This window comes from Oratosquilla oratoria, chromosome 33 (assembly GCF_046742065.1).
Source record: "Oratosquilla oratoria isolate Oo_2021 chromosome 33, ASM4674206v1, whole genome shotgun sequence".
NCBI lineage: Eukaryota > Metazoa > Arthropoda > Malacostraca > Stomatopoda > Squillidae > Oratosquilla > Oratosquilla oratoria.
In genome coordinates, this window is record NC_134809.1 from 39,938,989 (window position 1) to 39,945,308 (window position 6,320).

The 6,320-nt window shown below is 39.7% G+C and overlaps 1 protein-coding gene across 1 annotated transcript in view; it reads left to right on the plus strand.

Moving 5' to 3' along the window:
- The first annotated feature begins 1,987 nt into the window (after positions 1–1,987).
- LOC143017852 (uncharacterized) overlaps positions 1,988–6,320 on the plus strand; it is a 229,904-nt gene continuing 225,571 nt past the window's right edge. Inside the window, exon 1 of the mRNA XM_076172817.1 lies at positions 1,988–2,161. The gene's annotated coding sequence lies outside the window, so the exon portion shown is untranslated. The remainder of the gene's footprint in view (positions 2,162–6,320) is intronic.

Sequence of the window (6,320 nt, forward strand, 5' to 3'; positions counted from 1 at the left end):
CGGGCAGGTGAATGGGGCTTCTTTAGTGCAAATTTCTAATAGTTTCTTCATTACTTCTTCTGGGATGTCGCATTTGGGGTAGCTGTCGTTGTGGTAGACTCTATTGATTATATATTGTATCGTACGATCTACCAAAATATTCGTGTAGAGGCTTTCTGCGGCAGTCAAGGTCTTATCAGTGAGGTTTGTGTAGCCTTTTAAGGGACGAATATATTTAAGCTGTCCTCCATTGAGATGTACTAGCTTTTTCCGGTTATTATCAATGAAAGCTTGTTCATGAGAGTCCATCATTACCTTATAAGCGGATTCAGATTTATTCTTGATTTCTTCGTCTATGTCACACTTGTTCCATAGTCTTAAGGCTTCTTTGGCTTCCCCTTCCAGTTGTTTGGTTAGAAATTTTAGTTCTTCAATCCTTGTTCTCATAAGGTCTCTTCTTCCTTCTGGGGAGGGACTGTTCTTTCCTCTTCTACCATTATTAACTGCCCTGTTGCCAGGAGTATTCATAGTGTAGATGGGCAGGAGATTTTCCCTCAAGCATACTTCATTAAAATGAATGGCAAGCTTGTTATGACAGAGCTTCTTGTCGTATTTTTCTCTCTTTCTTAGAGTAATCTTGCCTTCTGTAGGCAGTAAATTTAATAAATCTCCGTATGTCATGCTGTGGAATAGCATACATAATTTATAAAAAAGCCAAAACGCGTTTACGCACCTCTTGGTGCTTCCTCAGTGGCAGGTACGAATCTAAGGGCTGGGCTGGTGTGTGTGAGTAATATATGGGACAGGCTGTGGGATTTGGTCTAGTCGTCGGTGTGGGATTTTGTCTGGTGGGTTCGAATCCTACATGCGACTGTCATAAAAACTATAATTCTAATGTCGCTGTCACTAGCGAATTTTTCTCATATTTATATATACATATATATATATATATATATATATATATATATATATATATATATATATATATAATTCCGACTGTCGTCCCCGGGTTCGAACCGGGCTCGTGATTTCCCACTGCCGTTGCCTTACCGACTGAGCTACTGACCCTACTGACCCAGGGTCAGTAGCTTAGTCGGTAAGGCGATGGCAGTGAGAAATCATGTGCCCGGTTTGAGTCTGGGGACGATAGTCGGAATTATTTTATCGATATTACCGTCACTGGTGATTCTATTCATATATATATATATATATATGCATGTATATATATATATATATATATATATATATATATATACATATATATACCACCACCCTGCCACTCATATATATATATATATATATATATATATATATATATATTATATATATATACATGCACACAAAAACATATAGTGTGTATGTAACATTCTATACAGTATAGTATACTTCATACAATGTCTTGATGCAAAGTGTCACTTCGTGTTCTCGTTCCCCTGAATTCCCCCCCTTTTCTCTCTCTCTCTCTCTCTCTCTCTCTCTCTCTCTCTCTGTGTGTGTGTCTGTCTCTTTCGCTCTCTTTCTGTCTCTGTCTTTCTCTCTCTCTCTTTATCTATTTCTCTTTGTCTCTCTCCCTCCCTCTTTCTGTCTCTGTCTTTCTCTCTCTTTATCTATCTATTTCTCTCTCTCTCTCTCTCTCTCTCTCTCTCTCTCTCTCTCTCTCTCTCTCTCTCTCTCTCTCTCTCTCTCTCTCTCTCTCTCTCTCTCTCTCTCTCTCTCTCTCTCTCTCTCTCTCTCTCTCCGTTACGCCTCAGAAACTGCCATAATACCCCCCTTGAGGGTAAATTATTCCCTCAGGAGGTAAGTGAACATCCGGGGGTAATTTACTCCCCAAGTGTACTTCAACCCTCCCGTCTCAAGGATTAGCCCATCCTTAGTTTGAGAGTCTCCTTGGCTACCTGAAGAAAATGACTGGGACGAAAGCTGTGGAGCGAGGCACGGTGCGGAAAGGAAACAAGGAGCCGACTAAGGCTGAGCACCAGCACCAGTACCACCAGCAGCACTGCCACCAGCAGCGGCGAGAGGAGAGGTGCTCTACCAGCCTTCCCTCCGGGATGGCTTCAGTCCGGCTCGAGCCGCCGTACGGAGCACACGCGTTCGTTCCTCGCTCCTACGGTCCATTCGCGTACACGAACGCGCGACCTACGCCTCCCCTGCGTCCTTAAGTCTTGCAGAGGATCAACAGGTTATTCTTTGTGTGTTTCTTTCTCTTTCTCTTTCCTCCCTCTCTATCTCTCTCTCTCTCTCTCTCTCTCTCTCTCTCTCTCTCTCTCTCTCTCTCTCTCTCTCTCTCTCTCTCTCTCTCTTTCTCCCTCCCTCTCTCTCTCTCTCTCTCTCAGTGTGAAAAAGACTTCTGGAGACAGTGAGAATTGACCCTCAGATCGTAAAAGGCGGCGCTCCTCCTTCGCGATGTTCAAGTGCCACTCGAGTGCCACTCGGTGATCAGGCGCCACCCCGAAGATGGACCTCGAAGGTGCTCGACAGGTGGGAGCTCCCGCCCAGGAGAGCGAGCGGTCTACAGGCCCGGCACCTCCGGAGAGCAACAGGTGTTCCTTCCTGCGCGTCGCGCCCGCTGTCGTCCTCCGAGCTCCGGTACAATCGACCGTCCGGGGATCGAAGTTCCGGAGGAAATTCGGGCGCCGCAGTTAGTCGCCCGGAAGTGCCGGAGGTAATCGTTTCAGTGAAAACCTGCGGCTGCACACCACCTGCTCACCGGATTCCCATAAAGCGTCCGGGACCACTTGTTGAGTTCTGCTGTTTTGGGTCTGTGCGGGTTATTGCTAAGACAGCAACCGAGGGTGGAAAGAAGGAGGGGCCTCCAGAAGAGAAAACGCCTGACTTGAAAAATACAGAACGAATGATGCCTAGATCATGTGGCACACCCACGGACAAATGCACCTGACCCGCACGTTTCCCTTTAGTGTGACCGCAAAGGAAACGTGCGAGACGCCGGTTGCTTGCCTTGACGATGAACGTTTTTTGTGTGTGTTGGAGATTGTGCGTACCACCTCGTGTCAGTTTCATAGTCCGAGTTCGAATCCTTATTGCCGTCTAAAGAGTCGGTCAAAACCCGTTTGCGCTGCCAGTTCATCCCTAGGTGAATAAAATCCCCTGGTGTCAGCTAGAACCAGTTTGTATCTCTTTTTTTTGAAAAACCAGCGCTTCTCTCCTTGGGGACAAAGTCGCATCGAAGAGGAGAAGACACTGAGATGGTTCCAAGGAGAAATTTCAAGGGAGTAGAAATTATTCTACGTGTCTCTGGTCCGTAGGGGCTTTACCAGTTAGAACCAAGTATTCAGAGTGTAACACTGGCGCAAATAATTCAACAGAGGTGATCTCTCAGTCCTCAGTCTTGCAACTTTCAATCTTCAATTTTGGTGTTCCCCATCTTCCCACAATAATCTGTACATCTTTATAGACCCTCATTTTTTCAACTTTTTTCACTGTCCTAATTTCACTTTATCTATGTACTTTTTCATCCTCGTTAATTACATAATCTCTCTCTACAACAGAAAAGCTTTTAATGTTTTTCTTGTTTTTTCTAAAATTCTGGGTTGCGTTTTATTTCCAATTACCTAGATATTAATCAATCTATATTCCTTCCTGAAACTTGTGGTCCATTCTTTTCCTGTTTTTCATTTTTTTCATTTCCTCTTGGTATAATAAACACTTGATAGTATTTGTTATCTCTGTAATTTGCAGGGTTCTTATTTGTACAATTTATGCATTTTTCTCCATACGACATACGCAAAGCTTGTGATTGTGGGTGCATTTGGTACATTTGTGCTCACCAGGAAAACATCTATGACCAAAACCCTGACACTTTAAACTCTGCAAAGGTACATAATATTCCAATATTCTATTTCCTCTATGTAGGTAAAGTCAGTAACCTATCACTTTGGTTTTCTAATGTTGGAAGTACATTTCATGTGATGCATGACTCCTTGGCTCTGATAAATTCACAATCTAAATAAAAAATCCTTAATTAAGTTTAGTTAAGTTGTCTAACCATTTGTTTTTCATTAGGGTGTTTTTACAATCTCATTGCCATCCTTACGTACATTGCTTACTTTGATCTTTGGCATAATTTTTTGTTTTCCTTTGGTTGATATTTTGAGCTCTTTCTTATATATTTTTTAATTTAATCTTTCGCTTTGTTAATTGTGCTTTTTCTTCTCACTTGTGATTTTCTCGTTTTCATTATGGTCTTTATTACCGAGATGCTTTTTGCTTTTCCATTTAACATTGTTGGTCTTTATTACCGAGATGTTTTTTTCTTTTCCATTTAACATTGTTGGTCTTTATTACCGAGATGCTTTTTGCTTTTCCATTTAACATTGTTGGTCTTTATTACCGAGATGCTTTTTGCTTTTCCATCTAATATTGCTGGTCTTTATTACCGAGATGCTTTTTGCTTTTCCATCTAACATTGCTGGTCTTTATTACCGAGATGCTTTTTGTTTTTCCATTTAACATTATTGGTCTTTATTACCGAGATGTTTTTTTCTTTTCCATTTAACATTGTTGGTCTTTATTACCGAGATGCTTTTTGTTTTTCCATTCAATATTGTTGGTCTTTATTGCTGAGATGCCTTTTGCTTTTCCATTTGACTTGCTTCCAAGCAAGTCAACTGTCTATTTGGTTTCAGATTCTTTACTTGTCTTTGCTTAAATCATCAAGTTAAAACGCTGTAAATGAACTGAGTCTCGCTGCATTGCCTTCATCTAAGAGGTACTGAGATGCGAGGGTTTGTTGAATGGGCTTTATTTGTGTATGATGGGGTATGATTTGTTTATGTATACATATGTAAGAATACATCATATCTAATATGTATAATATATACTTATAATTTCATACTTAGATTTTGATGCTCATCATTTAGTCATGGAACAATGAGCTGGAAGGAATTTTGTATGCTGTCTATTATCTGTTCAAATTGTCTGAGGTTTGTAAAATCTTTCTGGCACTTTCACTGCCTCTATACACAGTGGTATCACTCTTACACGCCGTGTTTATCTGGTATTCTTGGAAAATCCCCTTTTCAGTTGTACCATTTACTAAAAAAATAAAAATAAAATGCGGAGTTGGCTCACCACACAGCTCGTATTTGACTCACTCAGCACATTCTTCCGCGTGAGTCGGCACTTTCATCTCCACTCCGACCATTTCCTTCCCTATTTCGACTTTCTCATCTTTAGTCTTCTCGAGGGGACCAATTTCAACCAAGATTTTTATGAACGTGGGTTTGGGTTTTTCTTTGTTATCTTTCACTTATTAGATGTCTCATTTCTGCAGAAGAATAGGATCTTGGGCGCTTGTAACCCTTTTGAGAGGTTTTTGGTACCGATATCACTGGCTAATTTTATCAATCCTCTTAACATTCATTATCCACGATTATCCAGCGTGACGCTTTAAAGTTAGCCGTTCTCTTTTCACGGCCGATGACACAAAAACACCATAACAACAACGCGTTCCAAACACACCTGCGTCTCGTCTCACCTATTCGTGTTAAGAGCCTCCGCTCCCCGGTCAAATGAATAAGATAATCTGGTGTTGGTCAGAATAAAATATTCGTAGAGCAAAGCGAGTACAAGACCAGCTCCTCCTTCAGCAGAATAAAATTCCGCGGCATTAGCTAGAAGAAAATATCTAAAGTGCGACATGTAGCCTGTGTTCACTGAGCTTTCCCCTTCAATTGAGTCAAATGACCTTGCGACTGGCGACCTAATTCTACTGAAGGGGTGTTGTTTTACCGATATCAACATATCTAAACTCCATCACGGGTGTAAACGAGTTAAGGATTGATATATATATATATATATATATGTATATATATATATATATATATATATATATATATATATACATACATATATATATATATATATACATACATATATATATATACATATATATATAAATATATATACATATACATATATACATATATATATATATATATATATATATATATATATGTGTGTGTGTATATATAAATACATATGTATATATATACATATATATATATACATATACGTATATATATATATATATATATATATATATATATATATATATATATATATATATATATATATATATATATATAACCTTGTAGCGAGAGGTCGCGTTAAGTGGTCTCCGATAATCCCATATTGAGTGTGAGAAAAGGTTCTGTGGTCACACATGCTCTTACGTCATGTCATCTCCTGAAGTTACTGTATATCGCCGACCTAAAAGAAAGGAAGAACTTAATTCATTGAATATTGTATATCACACATCTAAAAATGTGCCTCGTACTTTTTGGAAAAAATCCTAATGTAACTCTGATGAGCTATGTGTT